The sequence below is a fragment of the Mesoplodon mirus genome (assembly GCF_964341445.2).
Source record: "Mesoplodon mirus genome assembly, chromosome: 9".
Classification (NCBI taxonomy): domain Eukaryota; kingdom Metazoa; phylum Chordata; class Mammalia; order Artiodactyla; family Ziphiidae; genus Mesoplodon; species Mesoplodon mirus.
This window is the reverse complement of record NC_138985.1, coordinates 55,277,407-55,298,950: the sequence shown is the minus strand read 5'-3', so window position 1 is coordinate 55,298,950 and position 21,544 is coordinate 55,277,407. Positions and strand designations below refer to the sequence as shown.

The 21,544-nt window shown below is 39.6% G+C and overlaps 1 long non-coding RNA gene across 1 annotated transcript in view; it reads left to right on the top strand.

Moving 5' to 3' along the window:
* The window catches only part of LOC309810232, a 219,108-nt gene extending 215,206 nt beyond the window's left edge, over positions 1-3,902 (top strand). Inside the window, exon 5 of the long non-coding RNA XR_014294961.1 lies at positions 3,852-3,902. This is a non-coding gene — a long non-coding RNA (uncharacterized lncRNA). The remainder of the gene's footprint in view (positions 1-3,851) is intronic.
* The last annotated feature ends 17,642 nt before the right edge of the window (positions 3,903-21,544 follow it).

The following is a 21,544-nucleotide window of genomic DNA, read 5'->3' as shown; positions in this document are numbered from 1 at the left end:
TATGCAGCCAACTCAAAGCATGAAAAAGTGTATTCTAGAAATATTACAAATATTCCTATATATTTTCTGTTCCTATAAATAGTTTCCTATTCCACTAATGAGGAAGCTGCTTCCATCCAAACTGAGAGGAAAAGATACTTTCAAAGATATTAGACATGCAGGCTAAATTCAGTCCCAGCCAAAGAAACAGCAAAAGTTCAAAGTCAGACTGATATGTACCTAATGGCTGCAGGGATGACCCATATATTGCCCAGGTGGGTTTGAATGTTGCATTTCTGTCAGTGGCCTGATATCAGAGGACTTCTGTATAACCCTTTGGCTCAGAGAGCCTAAATACAAAATGTACTCTCTCTCTCTTTTTAAAAAAAATTATTTATTTATTTACTTATTTATTTTTGGCTGCATGGGGTCTTCGTTGCTGCGCACAGGTTTTCTCTAGTTGCAGCTGGCGGGTGCTACTCTTCGTTGCGTTACACAGGCTTCTCATTGCGCTGGCTTCTCTTGTTGCGGAGCCCGGGCTCTAGGCATGCAGGCTTCAGTAGTTGTGGCTCGTGAGCTTAGTTGCTCCGCAGCATGTGGGATCTTCCCGGACCAGGGCTTGAACCCATGTACCCTGCATTGGCAGGCAGATTCTTAACCACTGAACCACCAGTGAAGTCCCCAAAATGTACTCTCTTTAAAGCATTGTGTCACATTACTACCATACAAGATTCTGGGTAAAGATGTATTTTCCACTCAAAAACTTTTAAATTTTTATTAAACTCCTCCAGCAAGATAACTGTTTTTAAACAAATTACTTTCAGAGGTGGTGTAAGCAAATTTCTGAGACAAAGGTTAAGATGAGATGTGCCATGTCACTTTTTTTTTGTAAGGACATTTTTAACAGCAGTTTTTTTCCCCTCTTTAAAATGTTGATTCAATCCTATTTGCCATCAGTGAGGTATAAAGAGGTTGCATAGCATTGGAGAGAGAACATTGACGACCTTGTCAAAAAGGAGGTCATATCTCACCATGCTAACTGCAGTAAAGAATAAATTTCAGGTGCTGGGATTCTGCTTTTCAGATCTTAGCTCATCTTGTCTCTATTGTGCATGTAGCCTACTCAAAGCCATATTCTTTTTTTAGCCTTATTAAGTTTTTCATGTGCCTGGGGCATTGGAAGTATGGTCTCAGAACCAAGGCCGACCTGAAATTGCATCCCAGCTCCCAGCTTACAAGCTGGAGACCTTGAGCTTTCCTCCGTTTTTCTGTTTGTTCAGAGCTTTTCTATCTTGATCTGTTAAAAATGACATTAGATAATTAGGAAGGCAAACCGAAGAACTGTGTTAAAGCAAATAGTGAATGGTAAGTGGCACCATGAAGCCAATCAGTTGCTAAAAAAGAAACTTGGACACCATCCTTGATTCGTCCCTCTCTCTCCAGTCCTGTCAATCCCTGCCTCTCCACTCTCACTCCCATTGCTTCATCCCAGGCCATTAGGCTCCCATCTCGAGTCTCACCCCCTTCCTAATGCATTCTCTGTGCTGCCACCATATTGTTCTTTCTGAACTGCAAATGTGATCCTGTTGTCGCCCACTCTGACTCCTTCAGTATCACCCACTGCACTCAGGATAAAGTCAAGCAACTCATCACCTGGCCCCAGTACATCTACCTCTCCAGTCTCATCTCTGGCTCTATCATCCCCTATCCCTATCCCTTCTTATCCCTCCCGTAACTCTCTCTGCTCCAACCATACTGGACTATTTACAGTAGTTAATATTAGAATTAGAATTATCTAAGATTTTGTTTAAGTGCCACCTCTTCTTGAAAACCTTCCCTGACTCATCCCCTACCCCATCCAGTATGGGTTGAAAGCCCTTCCCAAAGTCTCCCAAAGCACCCCATGCTCCCCTCAATTATAGCACATATTTCGCTGGGAAGTCTTTTTTGTCTTTGTAATCCCAACACCTAGCACAGTGCTTGGCATGTGGGATGCACTTCGTGGTTGTGAATGAATAAATAAATGAACTCATACACTTAGCACAGGGTCAAATGCATAGCAAGCATTCAGTGAGTCTGCTTTCCTTTCCTTCTTTCTCGAATAAGGTCCAGAATCAAAGGATTTCTGAAATGGTGACTGTTCTGCAGGAACTACTGTGAAGTTTTGTCCTCCTTTTATTCATCTCAAGACATAACTATCTACTTTTTATCCCTCTCCTTCCCATCTCTCTAAACACACACACACACCACATCCCACAGAGGCATCTCTTAGCATCTCAGAGAGGTCCCTTAAACTGGCTTTCCCTTCCATGGAACCTCTAGACACTGGACCCTTGGAATTCCCCAAGAGTCACTTGGGGAGCTTGTGAAAATACAGACAACCTCCAGGCAAATTAGTCATGTTTCCATGAAAATTGTATCAGCATATAAATAATGCTGATAGGTATGATTTGATTTTCATCTCTTTTCCCTTTCCACCCCTTCTTCAAGGCCCTGAATAATCCACCCACGTTGCTGAGGTTTCACTACAATTCTGAAGAATTGGCTTCAATTCTGGGGTCATGCAGAGATGAAATTTCATGGGGGGAAAGTCTGATCATTTAAAAAATCAACTTTTCCATGTGTAGCCTTTTAGTTTGCTACAGAAGAATAATCCCTCCAGGGAAACAGGAAGCCCAAACTAGGAGCAGCCGTTAAAAACACTTGACAACTTGTAGAAACCAAGGAGCTATAAAGCCAGAGCCCACAGCCAAGCCTTCAGCAAGTCTCATCGGCATTTCTCTCAAATATATCCCCAATCTAAATGCTTGCCCGCCCCCCCCCCACGCCCAATACTGCCACTCAGTCCTTCAGTCCTCACCTTGACTACAACAGCTCCTAAGTGGTATCTTACCATGCTGACCTCATTCCCTCCCTCCTGGAGAGGAGGAAACTAGATGAGCATGGTGCTAGAGAAGATTGGCAGGACCAGCTGGTCTTGGATGGCCCTTGAAAGCCACATGAGGAGTTTGGATTTTTTTCTGAGTGAGATGGGAAACCACTCAGAAAACTGGAAACTGTGGAGTTGTGATCTGGGAAATAACGTGATTCGATTTAAGTTTCTTTTAAAAATCACTCTGGTTGCTGCTTGGGGAATTGACTGCAGTAGGAGCCGAAGCAGGGACACCAGCCAGGAGGCTGCTGTAGCAGAAGTGAAGTAAGACCTTGAGGCTCTCTTGTTTTTCCTTGAAAACGCCAATCTCCTTCCTACCCCTTTGCTCTTCTTGTACCCTTGGTCTTGAATACTGTTTCCCAGATCATCAAATACCTCATTTCTCTCCACTTATTCCTGCCTTAACTTAGATGTCACCTCCACAGAGGCTTTCACTGACCACTGTATCAAAGACAACTTCCATCTCTGCTGATCATTCTCCATCCTCTCACCTTTTTTCCTCCTACTATTCATTATTACCTAATATTTTACACAGTATATATCTTTGGTTGTTTAGTCTTATCTCTTCCACAAGAGTTTACATTCTATGGGAGCAGGGACCTTGTCTCTCTTCTTTGCCTGGCACAAATAAAAGTAAGTGAGACTCAATAAATATTTGCTGCACGCATGGGTGGATGGATAGATGAATACATTTATCTGTTTATAGCATGGTCTGAAACAAGTTAAATGAGACCAAGTTCTATTTCTTAGAAAACACTTATATTTCCAGAAAAAGGAAATAATGTGTAAAAAGCACCAAAGATTGCTGGTGTATGATAATTATTCATTTTTATTGAGGGTTCACTATATTCTAGGCAGTACTATGAGTTTTACTTAGTTTGTCTGATTGAATCTTTCAGCAGCCTTAAGAAGTAATAGATTTTATTATCCTGATTTTTAGACGAGGAAACTGAAACTTGGATACCTACCTATTATGGACTCAGGAACACTTGTAAGTTCATTGCCTTCCAATTCTGAGAAGCCCTTGAAAGGTGGCTTTAGCCTTGAAAAAGAAAAGTTGCTGATAGGCTTGTTTAAAATCCGAGAAGTTTTTACAGTTTTAAAGCCTAAATTGGACCTGGTGTCAGCTGATCTGACAACCTTCCCTTTTTTTAATCCCGGGTAATCCAGTAATCTCCCAGTGATGAGCAGAGCATGTACACTCCATTAATACTGGGTGCAATTAGACGCCGCTGCCTCAGCCTCAGGTGCCCAGCAGGAAGCCATAATTGACGATACAGATCTGAGTGGGGCAGCATGGTCACAGGCTGGTCACCTTTCCTGTCCGTCTTCCTCATGGAACTTGCTGCACTGATTTACTGCTCACCTCTTCTTTGACCAGTGACTAATGCCCTGAACTGGAAGTTCCTAGGTGCAATTCTGTTCCCAACCCAGATGATTGCTGAGGTGAGCTATAAACACCCCACTGAATCACACCTGAAAATTTACACAGAATTCTCTCTCTATTCTTCACTCCCACGATGGGCTAATACCCCCCAAATGTGTGAAGCTCCTCATAGGAAAGACATGTGTAGAGTCAAAGTTAATACTGTGAGTCTCAATTTCAACATTTAAAAAGGCACTGGCAGAAGTAAATATTTGTAGATCTACTGCATCCTTAACAATGTAGTCATAATATGATCAATTTTATTTTCATCAAAAATTTTTTCTTTTGTTTCTAATCACAGAGACAGGAAAGATCCCCTTCCTGAAAATATTGGCTATGTATAATTTAGTTATAATTTTAGGTTATCCACAATTGGAATTTGATGTTTATATTTATCCCTTTGAGTATTAATGAGATCGTTTATATTTCTGTCTAGTACCCTAATAACATTGGCATGTCTCCCCCCGCCCCACCTTGTATGAATTAGACACCAGCTGATTCACCTCTTCCCACCTTTAGGGCTTTTCTAAACATTTTATTGTAAAGGAATTACCTTTTATAAAGATTTGGCATCTTTTTTTTCTTTCTTTCTTTTTTTTTTTTTTTTTTTTTTTTTTTTTTTGCTCCCCTTTCATTAGGAAAACAGCAATGGATTCTTTTCAGAGATACACATTGATTTGTAGGAAGGCAGTCTAAGAAGCAATTTGTTCAAGAGCAGAGATTGTCGTCTGTACAGAAAATTGTACCAAGATCTCTTTCCAGGGTAAATTAGGGAGATATGTGGGTCTTATCCTGCACATCTAATGGGTACAAATCTTTCTTTTACTTCAGGGCCTGAGGTTGTTTACAAATAAACACAGACCAAGGTGATATTCTGCCCAAGATAACACTATGATGGGAGTTACAGAGTCTTTTGGTTAATGACCTATTTGAAAAAATACACCACCGCACATACACTTGATTCAGGGACAGAATGCAATGCCATGTTGGGTGGCCCAGTACTGAGTACTATGATGAAAGCCCTTCACAGTGGTTTCCAAAGAAAGGGAACCAGAAACACTAAAGTCATACTTTCACAGAGCTATAAGAGAAGGGAGTACTAGCAATGAGCCCCCATGGAAAAAGGCTGCCCTGGCTCCATGGCCCTAACTAAGCACAGCCCTGGGAACCATTAGAGAGGGGCTCTGGCAGATCTCAACTGACACATGAGTGAATGGCAGGAGGCAAGGGAAGGAAACTGGGGCCTACCCCAAGTCAGACTTCAGCGATGCAAGGCCATTACACACACACACACACACACACACACACACCATTAACTGTCTTTAGGAAGGCACAGTTCACATTTTAATGATAAGCAAATATCATAATAGTAAATTGTCTCCTCTTCTCATAGAGATGGAAAAGATGTAAGCTCTTTAAAAGGAACAAAGGAGGTAGAGACCTGAACTCCCAGGTCTGAAGGTGCTCTGTGAATGACTGGTTGATGGACACAATCAGCTTTTGGTTTCACTGTATTTGTTGTGCTTCAAGGAGCTCTGAGCATGTTACTTAGCATACCTCTGTAGGGAAAGTGTATCAGTAAAGGGCCAAGGTGGAAGGATGAAGTACAATTCTAAGTTAGTCAATTTTCTTCCTTAAAATGACTCCCTCTCCCCACACCCAGCATCAGTAATTCTGGGTGCTGTCCCACAACTCTGTCAGGCTCAGTCAACCCCAGCTTCATCACCTTTTCCCTTCGCATCGGTGGTTTCCAATTCAACGGTGCTCTCCCCCTGAATGTTTTTATGGCTGGATCTTTCCTATCATCCAATAGGAGCTAAAATGTCACCTTCTAAGAGAGAACCTCCCTGACCACACTGTCTAAAAATTACTTTTTTATTCTGTAAATACCTGTTTATTTCCCTCATTGCCCTTTTCCTAACCTGAAATTCTTTTTTAGATGTTTAATGCCTCTCTCCCCCTTTGAACATAAGCACTTTTATACGAGGGCCCATTTCTTCTTTATCGCCATCCTCCGCTCAACTCAGTAACTGTCATGTAGAAAATATTCAATAAATATTTACCGAAGGAATGAAAAGACTTAGCTGAAGTCTCACCTTTTCCATTTCAGTCCACAGTGGTCCCTTCCCTTTGCTGGGAAATAAAGCTCTTGAAATGAGTTCTGCATCCACATTGTGCAGTACTTCATTATAGGGTCTTGATGGTACATCAGTCATGTCATCTTACCTCATTTATATGCTATTGGAGTTAAGGATCAGATTTTCTACTCTTCTTTTTTCCCAAACCTCCCCCACCCCCAGCATAGATCTAGATTCACTTGTCTTGAAGCCTGTGTAACAGAAATGTTAGCTCTGGGGAGAACAGTCCTTTCCCCCAGTGTGGTCCTTCCCCCATAAAGCCCTCTAGAGAGCTGCAGACCTAATGCTCAGATACTGCTCTAAGAACATGATGTGAAAGCCCAGGCCTTGGGTTCAGAGTGTCAGGAGCAAGCCGTCACCTTCAGGAGAATGGGTTTGTTTGTGGAAGTCTTGAACTTCTTATAAACATTGCTCATTTCAGGCATACTGTGAAAAAGCTAAACAGCTCTAAGAGCTGATTGTAAATTATTGCAGATTTCCTCCTGTTGCTTTCAGATTATTTGTTTAAAAGGGTCTGGTAAATACCAGATCTTTATTATGATGACAAATGTCCTGCCAAAAGAAGAGGGAAAAAAGCTCTTTCAAAATTATTCTGCACAGAAATACAGGTGGCTCTGCCCAGCAGAGCAGACTCCCCCCACCCCCAGGCAGCCTGTCACTTCTAAGCCTTGGAAAGAGCTCTTTTTAAGATTAGGACTTGCTTTCAAAATTGCTTTGACTAAGAAGCCAATGCCTGTTGTTTTGCTGACGTTTGCTCCGTGTTGTCAATCTTTGGTTGACAAAGCAAAATGACCCCCAAATCCAGAATCCAAATGAATAATTCAAGCATTAAACTTTAGAATATATGTTTGATTCTTCAAGATAGGGAGTCCCACCACCTGTCAGATGCTTTGGACGGGATAAGGCAAAAAGAAGAAGGCAGTGTACAAAATGCAAAAAAAAAAAATCATTTAGTTGAGCATCAACTCCAGATTTCCAATTCAGCCAAAATGGGAATTCAGAGACCTGGCTCAATTTTAACTAGAGAAAAAAATGGCAAAAGGAAAAGAAAGAAGCATTCGTTTTTCATCAGAGCCTTAATCATGCAAGATATCCTAAAATCCCAATTCTAGTGAACTCATATTTTCAAGACTTTATTTGTGGTGTGCTCTCTAGATAGCATCACACACATACACATGCAAACATACCACCACCACCGCACGTCTCAGAGATCGAATTAATATCTCACTCTTTCAGTAACTGATCAATTCCTAAACTACTTTTGCTCTGGAGATTCCCTCAAGGAATCTAAGTTGAGCTTAACTTTGAAAACATTAACGTGGTCTCATATCCCTATGAAATAAAGCTTTATACTGAGCAAATATATAATAAAAACGAAGTAATGAAAAAAATAATTGTGCTGTTTTTGAGCACTGCTGTGAACTGAATTGTATCCCCTTGAAATCCGTATGTTGAATCCCTAACTGCCAGTGTGACTGTATTTGGAGACAGGGCCTATAAGGAGTCTATTAAGATTAAATAAGGCCATAGAGTGGGACCTTAATCCAATAAATCTGGTGTACTTATAAGAACTAGCGTTCTTTTAAGAGACATCAGAGATCTCTCTTCTCTCCACATGCACAGAGGAAAGGCCACACGAGAACTCAGTCAGAAGGCAGGCACCTGCAAGGCAAGAAGCGAGGCTTCACCAGAAACCAACCCTGACAGCACATTGATTTTGGACTTCTAACCTTCCAGAACTGTGAGAAAATAAATTTCTGTTATGTCACCTAGTCAGTGGTATTCTGTATGGCAGCCCAAGCAAACTAAGACAAGCACTCACTCTTGCTTAGTGATTACCAAGTATTTCATATGCATTATCTCTTTTAATCTTCATAATAAACCCTGTGAGTTAGGCACTATTATTATCCTCATTCTAAACATGAGGAAACTGAGACATAGAAGGGTTATGTAACTTGCCCAAAGTCACACACGGTGTCAGACCTCTCTGACTCCAGATGGTATCAGAATAAGTAAATGAAAATAAATATCTTTAAGATATATCAAGGCTTAAAATTTTAAATATTATGGCTCACATGTGCCATTTATTCCTTCCATTGATATTCCTGGATTTTTGTCAGTTGTGCTAAATTGAACTTAACTTGCGTTTATAATCCCAACCTAAATTAACCAACGTAATGAGCTCATAATGCTCACATTTAATCAATACCCACTAGGGAACAGTTACATTATCATTTTTCTCACACTGTTTTGCCTTTAGGGATGGTATAATCTGTTATTGAGTATAAAGTAGTAGGTGGATTTAAATCTTTTTATTAAGCAATGCTGTCAAGTACTACAGTTATAACTGCAAATCTTGACTCATCTGATGGGAAATGTGCTCTGGATCCTAAGTCTGTTCTTCTTTAGTGTGTATGATTTAATGGGAGGAACAAGATGATCATGAAAAATGTCTTGAAATATCTATTTTTATTTAGTGTACCATTTATTTTCCAAGAATACGAATGAGTTATATAGTTTTCATACATGGAGAACCCATGGAAAATAGGAACTTTGAGAATGTAATCTATTGGCAGGACACCAGAATGGTGATATACCCAGACTTGGAGTTATGCAAATATTGGCTCCATTTATAGTATTACTACTTACCACTAGTGTAGCCCAGACAAGTTACTTAACCCCTCTCTACCTCAGTTTCATCATGTATAAAGTGCAATTAATATATCAACTTCCAAAAGTGAATATAAAAATTAAATGGAATGGGCCTCCCTGGTGGCGCAGTGGTTGAGAGTCCGCCTGCCGATGCAGGGGATACGGGTTCGTGCCCCGGTCTGGGAGGATCCCATATGCCGCGGAGCGGCTGGGCCCGTGAGCCATGGCCACTGGGCCTGCGCGTCCGGAGCCTGTGCTCCGCAACGGGAGAGGCCACAACAGTGAGAGGCCCGCATACCGCAAAAAGAAAAAAAAAAAAAAAAAAAAAATTAAATGGAATGATGTTTATAGAGAGCTCAGCATTCTGCCTGGCAAGTATTAATACTACATGTTCAATAAATGCTAGCCGTAGTTATTGACATCTGAATCAGGTGGGGTTTTCTTCCGCAATTTATTTATGTAGTCATTCAGCATCCTGGAAAAACTCCTGTTTGGCTCATGGGTATAATCAAAACAGATCCTGTGGGTACATTCAAGGTACTTTCAAGCCATCAGAAGATATAATATGGGAAGTGGGGTGGGGGAAACAGAGCTAGAAGTAGGAAAAAAAACATTTTTCAAAATGAAGAACTGTTATTTTCTAGCTCCCAAGAGACTTTCCAACAATAAACAGCAAAAAGTAGGAGATGATTACACTTTACACAGAGACAGCTGTTTATAAAGGAGTTTTAAATGATACACAACAAACACTATTGGGTCCACCAACACAATAGACAGGGGTGCAAGCTGGTCTGTAGTTAATGCAGATGGCTTAGGAAATACCACAGAAAGTCACTAGAATGAGCTTGAACCCCAGTTACATAGACCCAGGCGTTAGACTAGCACCAGCTAAAGGCCTGGGAAACCCCAGGCTTAACTAACAGAAATTGGTCAAGTAGCAAACACATGTAAACCGTGACCCTCAGCATGGCTGCTGTTGTCCAAAAGAGCCCAGGTTGCCCTGAAATCAAATCATCACCCCGGTGACCCCAGTGGGAGAGGACAGACTGGTGAAAGGCTTCAAAGGATAAGGTCAGAAAAGCCTAGCTTTGACTTAGGTTATGTGGCAATGACAGTTAACTAATCCCCATAATCTGTTTCCCCTTCATGGTCTGGAGTTGTGGCAACATAGGTTGTGCAGCCAGGAAGATAATTTCTTAGCCAGAAAGATAATTGCATCTTGGCAATGTGATGTACCTGAGTTCTAGCTAACGGGGGGTGGGGGGGCTGGGTATGAGTAGAAGTGATGTGTGCTACTTCTAGGCCCACTTGTAAAACCTCCCACACTTGCCCTATTCTCCTCCAGCCACCAGCCAAAAAAAACCACTATGATGACCTTGGAAACTAAACGCTAAAGATTGCAGAAACTCCAGATATCAATACCTGGGTCCCTGAATGATGAGGAACACCCCCTCCTCCCCACTCCCCATTTGCCTTAAACAACTCAGGACATTTTATGGGCAAGAAACAAACTTCCATTGTGTGTGAACCCTTACACATTTTAGTGCCTGCTTGTTATAGCAGCTAGTGTTATCCTAACTAGCACAAGTTTTAAATATTTGGCATGTGAATATTGCTAGATAGAGCACAGGAATTTAAACACTTTTTCTGTTCTGTGTTCTGTTTTCTTTTTCTATTCTGATCTTTGCCTTCAATTCCTCAAAGCCATAATTAGCATTGGAATATTGCCACTTTATTGAAATGTAGTGGGAATGAATAAAATGATACCTGACCTACCACTCTGAGCTCCCTGGGGTAAAAAGTATAGTAAATTAAGTATAGTATATACACAATCAGGTTTTAAGGTACCTATTAAACACAAATTGAGTAGAAATCAAGTTATGTAAAACTTAAAGTTATCTAAAACCCAAGAATCCCAAGCCACCCCATTATGTACACAAGTGAGTGTGAACAGCATTATCTTGTATATTAAACAGGTAAAATTAGCTTTACTCCTCCTTGAGTTGCCTTAATAACTAAGAAGAGTCAGTAACTATGCAAAAACAATCTCTTTCATAGAAATGTAAACCTCTGGGTTTGGTGTTAGACATATGTAAATCTGTATAATCTTTCTGTCAAAGGTAGTGGCAACCTAACGGTGTTTCTGTGGTTGTTAGTCAGAGATGGAAGTCACTAATGGTGTCTCTAGCCTTTTGTGCTGATTTTAAAGACAAGAAGTATATCTTGAGAATATTTCTAACTAATTTGATTTTATAGTAATATCTCTTAAAGGTTATCTTACATTATGTTTGATCCAAGTTTCATAAAGGAAGACAAACACATGGTAGCTTAAAGTTAGGCTGAAGTTAGCCAACATTGGAAGATGAATTATTCGTCACCTGATGATCTGAACTTAGGAAAATCCCCAATCCTAGAACTTTAGCTAAGTTTAGCACCAAGTCATTCAAGATGTATCCCTTCATGCCTATAGTTTCTTTACACTGCCATGATTCATTCATTCACAAATACTTACTGTGCCCCTGAACTTGAAGCTGGGGATTCAAAGATGCCTAAGTCACAGAGACACAGTCTAATAGAGAAGACAGTCATATAACTATGTGACCATAAGGCACAGCAATATATCTAATACAGCTGTGCACAGTGTCTAAATGCATCTCAAGCTCCATCATTGGATCATAGAGTATTATGGGATAGGAGCTAAGGGGAAATGTTGTATATTTTGCCATCTGTGCTGCAAATTTAATCTGAGGCTCTAAGGTTGGTGAGTTCATCTCAATTGCCAATGTTCTGTTTCAACGTGACCAGCCAGCATAACACTATGGCCCTTTCTTATGATCTAGAAATTTTAGATGCTCAAGTGAAGAGGCTGCCATCTTGAACTGGCCAAAATTCATGTCATTCTCAGAAGTGAAAAGTCTTATTTACATGATTTCTGGCCTTTGATCCATCACTCTACCAAAATATTAAAAGCCCAATGTCCCCTCCTGTTTTTCTTTTACATATTCACACTTGGGCCAGAAAATATTAGTGAGAATATAGAGGCACTGAAGTAAGTGGTAGCCATCTGGCCTGGCCAACTTCTAAAAAAAAGAAAATTCCTGTAGAAGATAAGGCCTTCTTTGGATGACACCTGTGCTCCAGGGAAATTGACATATTATTATGAGCAAGAGAAAAAAGTCATTCTACCACATGGGAGTAATTGTTAGCAGGCAAGAGATCATGTAATACACAGCAGTTGTGGATTTTAAGGGCAAGATTCCAGACCATGATATAAGCCCAGTTGTCTGTCCAAGGTTAATGGGGTAATGTCCTTGCTTACTTCAGCTCAGGGCTTCATTTACTTTGTAAACTCTGAGTATAGGTTCTGTCTTTTGTCTATAGGAGTCAGGATTTAGTGTTCTGAAGGGGACCAAAGGATTTAATGTTTAATGGAGTGTTTGTCCCTCTTTTCGGCAGGCTACAAACACATCTCCCTTTCGAACACACCTCTCTGAAAAGAGACCTGGAGAGGTGAGAGTCTTTGTTGACAAATATAATAAATTCTTACTTTGTTTAGAGAGATTTGTCAGGCATTGTGTTATGAGACTACCTGGCCTGCCTGCAGCTGTAATTACTACTACTGAAGCATAAGGTTTAAATCATCAAGTTCCATGAGGCCAGTAAGTGCTGCATAGTATTTTTCATCGAGGCTCTCTCTATTCTGTACAAGCTGCCAAAATGGCTGCCAGTTTTTTAAGAAAAGCCATGCAAATGAGTTTGGCCTTGTTGGGTGGGGATGAGGGGGTATCCATCATGTATCAAGGCAGTGAATTGATTGACTCCATTTTTACTTTTCAACCAAATGTTTTGGCAGCCTGCAGAAGAGGGTCAGACAAGCTGTCCTGGTTGAATGCTATTGTCATCAGAGTGAAGGAGGCTAGTTTCAATGGCTGCAGTGCCATGTTCAACATCTATTTGCTTGGGAGCAAAATGATTATCATCAGAGAGCAGCAAAGCTCAACTGCGAATTTTGTATGATATTTACAAAATATCCCTTGCTCTATGAACATACTGACTGAGATGACAGTGGAGCTCCAGGATAAGTCCTTGAGAGAAGCAGCTTCAGAGAACCAGGTGTACCAACAGATTGCCCACTGCCCTGCAATTCAGAATTGGCCCATGTCCACCTTCTCAGGTCAGTGCCATTTTTGTTTGCTGGTAAAGACGTCCTTTTAACGTAGTTCAAGAATGCTAAGTCAGCATCCCAAAGTGGTGGGAAGGCTTTACCTATTTTACACTCACCAAAAACATTTCCAGTACTGGGCATAGTCACACTGAAGAAAGGTAACAAAAAGTTAGAGAACCTGAGGAACCAGGAGAGCAGGCCTGATGCTGGACCTTTGTGCCTCAAATATTGAGGCTGCCATTGATACTGGATACCATCTACCGAGAAACATTTCCAGAGTTTGATATTCTAAGGTAATGTGTTAAAGTATTTCCTTATGCCATATTCTCACCCCAAGAAAGCTCAGAAGCTAGTCAGGGACACAGACCTGTGTACAAATGACTTCATCACTGTATGATAAAGGTTAGTAATACAACCTGGGAATCGTGAACTTGTTTGGGGACCCTTCTAGTTTGGATGCACATCACTGAGGCTCTGTCTAAACAGTCAAAAACTTAGGATCAATAATTGGTCAATCCATCATAAAATTGGATTGCGATGATGGTTGCACAAATCTATAACCCTACTTTTAAAACATAATTGTACACTCACAATGGAAGAATTTTACAGTATGTAAAATTGCCCCAGTAAACATTAATAATTATGTTTACAATAAACAGTATTGTTAAATAAACAATAAATAGCCAATCTGTTATTTTCAGATATTTTGACAACTAGTTAGTGGGGTTTTTTTTCATATATTACCCCTTTTATTTAAAAAAATTTTTTTAACATCTTTATTGGACTATAATTGCTTTACAATGGTGTGTTAGTATCTGCTGTATGATAAAGTGAATCAGCTATACATATACATATATCCCCATATCTCCTCCCTCTTGCCTCTCCCTCCCATCCTCCCTCTCCCACCCCTCTAGGTGGACACAAAGCACCGAGCTGATCTCCCTGTGCTATGCGGCTGCTTCCCACTAGTTATCTATTTTACATTTGGTAGTGTATATATGTCCATGACACTCTCTCACTTCATCCCAGCTTACCCTTGGCCCTCCCTGTGTCCTCAAGTCCTTTCTCTAAGTCTGCGTCTTTATTCCTGTTGTGCCCCTAGGTTCTTCAGAACATTTTTTTTTTTTTTAGATTCCATATATATGTGTTAGCATATGGTATTTGTTTTTCTCTTTCTGACTTACTTCACTCTGTATGACAGACTCTAGGTCCATCCACCTCACTACAAATAACTCAATTTTGTTTCTTTTTATGGCTGAGTAATATTCCATTGTATATATGTGCCACATCTTCTTTATCCAGTCATCTGTCGATGGACACTTAGGTTGCTTCCATGTCCTGGCTATTGTAAATAGTGCTGCAATGAACATTGTGGTACATGTCTCTTTCTGAATTATGGTTTTTTTCACGGTATATGCCCAGTAGTGGGATTGCTGGGTCATATGGTAGTTCTATTTTTAGTTTTTTAAGGATCCTCCATACTGTTCTCCATAGTGGCTGTATCAGTTTACATTCCCACTGAAAGTCTATGAGGATTCCCTTTTCTCTACACCCTCTCCAGCATTTATTGTGTGTAGATTTTTTGATGATGGCCATTCTGACCAGTGTGAGGTGATACCTCACTGTAGTTTTGACTTGCATTTCTCTAATGATTAGTGATGTTGAGCATCTTTCATGTGTTTGTTGGCAATCTGTATATCTTGTTTGGAGAAATGTCTATTTAGGTCTTCTGCCCATTTTTGGATTGGGTTTTTTTTGGGGGGGTTGGGGGCTTTTTTTTTTTATTCTTGGCTGCGTTGGGTCTTCATTGCTCTGTGTGGGCTTTCTCTAGTTGCAGTAAGCGGGGGCTACTCTTCGTTGTGGTCCACGGGCTTCTCATTGCGGTGGCTTCTCTTGTTGTGGAGCACGGGCTCTAGGCATGTGGGCTTCAGTAGTTGTGGCACGGGCTCAGTAGTTGTGGTGCACGGGCTTAGTTGCTCTGTGGCATGTGGGATCTTCCTGGACCAGGGCTCGAACCCATGTCCCCCGCATTGGCAGGTGGATTCTTAACCACTGTGCCACCAGGGAAGTCCTGTTAGTTTTTTTAATATCGAGCTGCATGAGCTGCTTGTATATTTTGGAAATTAATCCTTTGTCAGTTGCTTCACTTGCAAATATTTTCACCCATTCTGAGGGTTGTCTTTTCGTCTTGTTTATGGTTTCCTTTGCTGTGCAAAAGCTTTTAAGTTTCATTAGGTCCCATTTGTTTATTTTTGTTTTTATTTCCATTTCTCTAGGAGGTGGGTCAAAGAGGATCTTGCTGTGAAGTATGTCATAGAGTGTTCTGCCTATGTTTTTCCTCTAAGAGTTTTATAGTCTCTGATCTTACATTTAGGTCTTTAATCCATTTTGAGTTTATTTTTGTGTATGGTGTTACGGAGCATTCTAATTTCATTCTTTTCCATGTAGCTGTCCAGTTTTCCCAGCACCACTTATTGAAGAGGCTGTCTTTTCTCCATTGTATATTCTTGCCTCCTTTATCAAAGATAAGGTGACATATGTGTGTGGGTTTATCTCTGGGCATTCTATCCTGTTCCATTGATCTATATTTCTGTTTTTGTGCCAGTACCATACTGTCTTGATTACTGTAGCTTTGTAGTATAGTCTAAAGTCAGGGAGCCTGATTCCTCCAGCTCCATTTTTCTTTCTCAAGATTGCTTTGACTACTCGGGGCCTTTTGTGTTTCCATACAAATTGTGAAATTTTTTGCTCTAGTTCTGTGAAAAATGCCATTGGGAGTTTGATAGGGATTGCATTGAATCTGTAGATTGCTTTGGGTAGTAGAGTCATTTTCACAATATTGATTCTTCCAATCCAGGAACATGGTATCTCTCTCCATCTGTTTGTATCATCTTTGATTTCTTTCATTGGTGTCTTATAGTTTTCGGCATGCTGGTCTTTTGTCTCCTTAGATAGGTTTATTCCTAGGTATTTTATTCTTTTTGTTGCAAAGGTAAATGGGGGTGTTTCCTTAATTTCTCTTTCAGATTTTTCATCATTAGTGTATAGGAATGCAAGGGATTTCTGTGCATTAATTTTGTATCCTGCTGCTTTACCTAATTCATTATTAGCTCTGGTAGTTTTCTGGTAGCATCTTTAGGATTCTCTATGTATAGTATCATGTCATCTGCAAACAGTGACAGTTTTACTTCTTCTTTTCCAGTTTGGATTCCTTTTATTTCTTTTTCTTCTCTGATTGCTGTGGCTAAAACTTCCAAAACTATATTGAATAATAGTGGTGAGAGTGGGCAACCTTGTCTTGTTCCTGATCTTAGCGGAAATAGTTTCAGTTTTTCCCCATTGAGGACAATGTTGGCTGTGGGTTTGTCATATATGGCCTTTATTATGTTAAGTTCACTCTATGCTGACTCTCTGGAGGGTTTTTATCATAAATGGGTGTTGAATTTTTTGACAACTAGTTTGAATTAACTTCATTCCTAGCCCAAGCAGTTTTGAAGAAATATGGCATTAATATAGCCCCTAAATGCCCCAATTTGTCATAAGAAATTATTTGTCAAAATCTGACCTGGTTTATGTACAACTAACCATTTTTAAATCAAGATGAACATTTGTTTTCTCATCTCTCCAACTAAACAGAGAATATCTTTTAGATCTAGGCAGCATAAATAAAAACAAGTATTTCAGTCATTGAGAAAGAATGAAAATAAGAATAATCTCACAATTGATCACAGAAAGTCCATCCCTTTAAGTATAATTATTCAATATTCTGATAAAACTCTATACATAAATTTCCCTTAGAGAAAGATAGTACTTAATTTTTTAAAGTGAAATCTCAGTAAACAATATGGCCTATTTCCCTAGGGCTAGATGCCTTACATAGAGGGGCAAAAAGTGCTCATCCATTTCAGCATAACTACTAAACTTTTGGCTGAAAGAGAAATATCCTTCTTTCTTTAATGTAACTTCTGTTTTCACTGGTTTGAAATAATGACCATAAAATTTTAAACAGCGGGAAACCTTACAAAAGCCAATTATCATGGATTCAAGCTCTATGATCCTTGCCAGTTTATCTAAAACTAGTTTAGACCCAAAAGTAACTTCCCATAGAAAAAAGTTGCTTTTCTCATGGTCTAAGAAATCAATCAACTCTCAAATACTATTTAATCTGTAATATAAGGAGACCACTATATCTCTAGGGGATTCATGGGAGGCAAATGGTGAACATCTAGAACCCTCCATTTGCATCTAATTACCCTTTTTATTATAATACAAGTTTCAGTGAAATGCTTTTAGGTTTGAAATTACAAAATCATTTATTTCTACTATTTGCTGTTTTTCACTCATATAGGAATTAATTTTATGCAAAATGGCCTCACAATTATTATAAGGGGTAGAGGGATAACTGTGAATTTTCAGTTATTGTTTGGTCCTCACAATAATCTTTTAAGCCAGGTAATGTTATTATATATGTTCAATTGACGGAGAAGCTGAGGCTTAACAAAGCTGGAAGATAGTGGCTTAAGAAAAAAGCGTTCCCCAAGGACTGGCTAGAAGGGGGATTCTCCAGGGTGATGAGGTGTACGGTCTGTGAATTTCAGCCCCAAATGGAGCAGCCTATGCAGGACAGGACCTGGTTAGGTTAATAATATTTTTGACCTGTCACTTACTATGGAAAATTCTAAATTGACCACAGCTTCCAGCTGCTTCAGATGGGTTATTTTAATAAGAAATTGCACTCACAGACTGTCAGTTTCCTGACTGATAAACCTAAATGCAAATAGTATTTCATACTGTTTGGAAGAGGCAAAGATCAAGCTGAACAGTACCTTTTGGCTGGGAACTCCCTAAACATTTTCTAGGAGCTCTTTCTTCCTGCTGGCAGAAGAAAACAAATCTAGTTGGTTATTATAAGATGTTTCTTTTTCTTCTTTTTACCCTCAAAGAAAAATACACTTTCCTGAGAAATCTGATATTATAACGTGCTCTTTTAGATATTGCCACATAATTTACACTTCTGGCAAAGATTCTCCCAGCAGCCACTTGGGATACATTTTCATTCAGCACATTGGCACTCTTATGTAATTTTGATAAAGGTCTTATTCACTGGGATAACCATGATAACCCACTGTCCTTTGGTTGTCCCAACTGGACTATTTGTTGAATGGCTTGAATTGCTCAGTGACTGGATAACCGTGTTACCCACGAAGCACATTAGGTGGAGGTGAAACACAGATGATTACATTTAAGGGCTCATTAAGATCTGGCAAGGCAGAAGCTGGGTAGATCTGCTTGCGTTAGCCAGGTCCTCCAAGTCTTTCTGTTCTCCATGTTGAAACTTGGCCAATCTTGTCAGTCCAGTGACAATGGAAAAAAAAAGAAAAAAATGAAACTCTGTTAATAGGATTATACGATTTGGGGAGTAGAATGTTGTTACAGATGATTTATTTTGAAAGCTGATTTCGTTTTAGTGAAAACAAGCTCAACCCATTACACCAGAGGCCATGGTGCCAAACACAATCATTTCTAGTTTGAAAGATGTGATTGCTTTTTAATGTGGAAATTTCATGAGGTTACAAAGAGGAAAAAAATTCAACTACTTTCATGTAACAAAGTCACTTTGGGATGTGGGTTACAATGCCCTGACAGTGTCCAGATACCCTGACCACATCGCAAGTTAGAAAGGTGGATCTGTTTGATTTACACCATTTCTCAATTGTGTTTCTCTTATGCCTTTGAAATAACATAAGAGTTTTTTTTACCAAAATAAATAGGAAGTTAGATAACCTAAATACTGGAAGTATACAGAATCAGGCAAGGATAGGCAAGATAGAGGAAACAAATACAGGTAAAGAAACTTAGTCTACAGACCTGTGTGTGTGTGTGTGTGTGTGTGTGTGTGTGTGTGAGAGAGAGAGAGAGAGAGAGAGAGAGGGAATTCTCCTTTGCCAGAACAGTTTTATTTGCTTACTCCAGTTTGACCAAACCAAAAGCCTGTTATTTAGCCTGTTCTAATTTAATCTGGTGATTTGCTTTCACCAGGTTCCATAGCATCTTCTTTTCTCACATATACCTTTGGGGGATTTTAAAGGAAATAAAGACTCATCAAATCAATTTTTAATGTGTTCATAGGGTATGGCTGAGATTATCATAATGATGATGGCTAGGTTCTGACTCTGCCATAATTTATCAGATATTATAATTCTTTGTTAATGTGTAATATAATGTGAAATTCTTAGAAAACTGTTGATGGGACGAGGAAAAAGTGTTTCTACTGGTAAAAAAAATCACTAAATTGAGAATGATCAAAAAGTTAAGCCATCTTGAAGAGAATTGAATGTTTGTTATGTGGAATGCATCTCTCCATTCTTGAACTAGGCTTTTATCCCTAGCTGGGAAGGATGGAGCCATAGCAGGGAATATAGCCATGACAATGTAGCATCACCTTCAGAACCTTGGATAGGAATGACATATACACCATGAAAGCTTTTTGTTCTTCCAGTAATTGGTTGTTATTTTTTGCCTGTGCATTTTGAATGCCTGTTCTTTGTGACTGGCAGAGGAAAAGCAGGTGAAGAATCCATATGATTGCAGTGCTTCTTGCAAAAGCTTGGCTGACAAAATTGCTACTGCATCTTTGGGAGCCAGCATAAAAGAACACAAATTTGAGCATCAAAGGAACTGGGACACTGGAAGGGAATGGTGCTGGCCTTTTGTTGGAGTAAAATTTAGGGGGAATGAGTTAGGAGTCTGATAAACAAGCAAAGCAAGACTACAATGTCCAGTTTCAAATTTAAGCAAATCCTAGTTAGCCCCTGACAGTTCCACTTAGCACACCATTCACTTAGTACTCAGGCCAACACTGAACTGCCAGATCAGCTAATGTGGTAAGTGTACATGTCCTTCCATTTTCCTTTTTTGATTATTTCTTTTCTGTTCATTGTCACTTCAGTTCTGATACCTAAATACCTACATAGATTATTTTACTTAACATCAATTCCTGTAAGAAGGAGACTTGAGTACAGTAAAGTAAAATTTGGGATCATTATGGATCAATGTAACTAGTGCTTAAGGGAAGGGCTAAGTGCTTTAATTTATTGAATGGCTACCATGTTCCAACTATTTCATGTACTTATTTAATCCTCACAAAACCTTGAGATATTATTATCCCACTTTGAAGAAGGAGGAATTGAGATGCAGGGATGTTAAGGTACCACAGATTCATCTACTCCAAAGCCCATGTTCATCCCACTAGTTCATTCTGTCTCCCAACTTCACTTATGGCAAGAGCCTATTGATTCTTGGGGCTGAGGAATGGACTTATTCAGTAATATGAAGTCTAGTTATGACTCCAATTAGGATCTCAGAGTCCTTGGTTATGAGACTTTGAGGAAAGGGTTTGGAGATCTTCAGATGAAAGAAAAATGGAGCATAACTTTCTGTAGTCAAATGTATATTTGATATATATATGACAAAGTGCTATTGGCTTATATAGGTTTTTTCAGCAAATAAGTCTCCGAGACCTTCATCTCTATATTCTTGGTACCTAGAATAATGCCTGACACATAGTGGGTATCCAATGAATGTATGTTGAAATTAACTGTGGGATCCATAATTATGGGAATAAATCAGGAAATTTGTTAACTAGTGCAGAAATGATATTTCAGATTTATTTCCAAAGTTATCATATCTGAGGTGATACTAAAACATTTATCCATATTTTACTCTTTTATGGTATGATGACAGTGGTGATCGTAAGAAGACTTTGTAAAATGACATCTCTCTTTATGTTCCTTTTTAAAAGGTGAACTATACATGCCCCTACAACAATATTCCCATAATGAATGAGTCTCATGGAGTATTGATTAATGGCTTCTTCAGTTAAAAGAAAAACCAGTTTCTTCTTGGATTTCAGTGGTTGCTAAGACTGCGCAGTCTATACAGGAAAAAAACTGTGTGAAACCAGACTCCAAGCTCAGAGGGCAAGCATGCACACTGCACCAGAAATCATGCTATTCCAATCCAAATGTACTGAATCCTCCTGTAATGTGTGGTCAAGGAGTTAAGTTCTAAAGGAAAATGCAAACAGCCTAACGTGGAAACCATATCTGTCTGTCTCCTTCAGCCTCTGAGCCTCTCTGACAGGACTCTGCCGAGGAAGGTGTCTTAATGCTTCACCCAGTAATGATAGCCTCACCAAGTGCTTCGAAGGAGTTATACAGTAAGGGCCAGGTTTGGGTTTGGAAAAGAGAGGA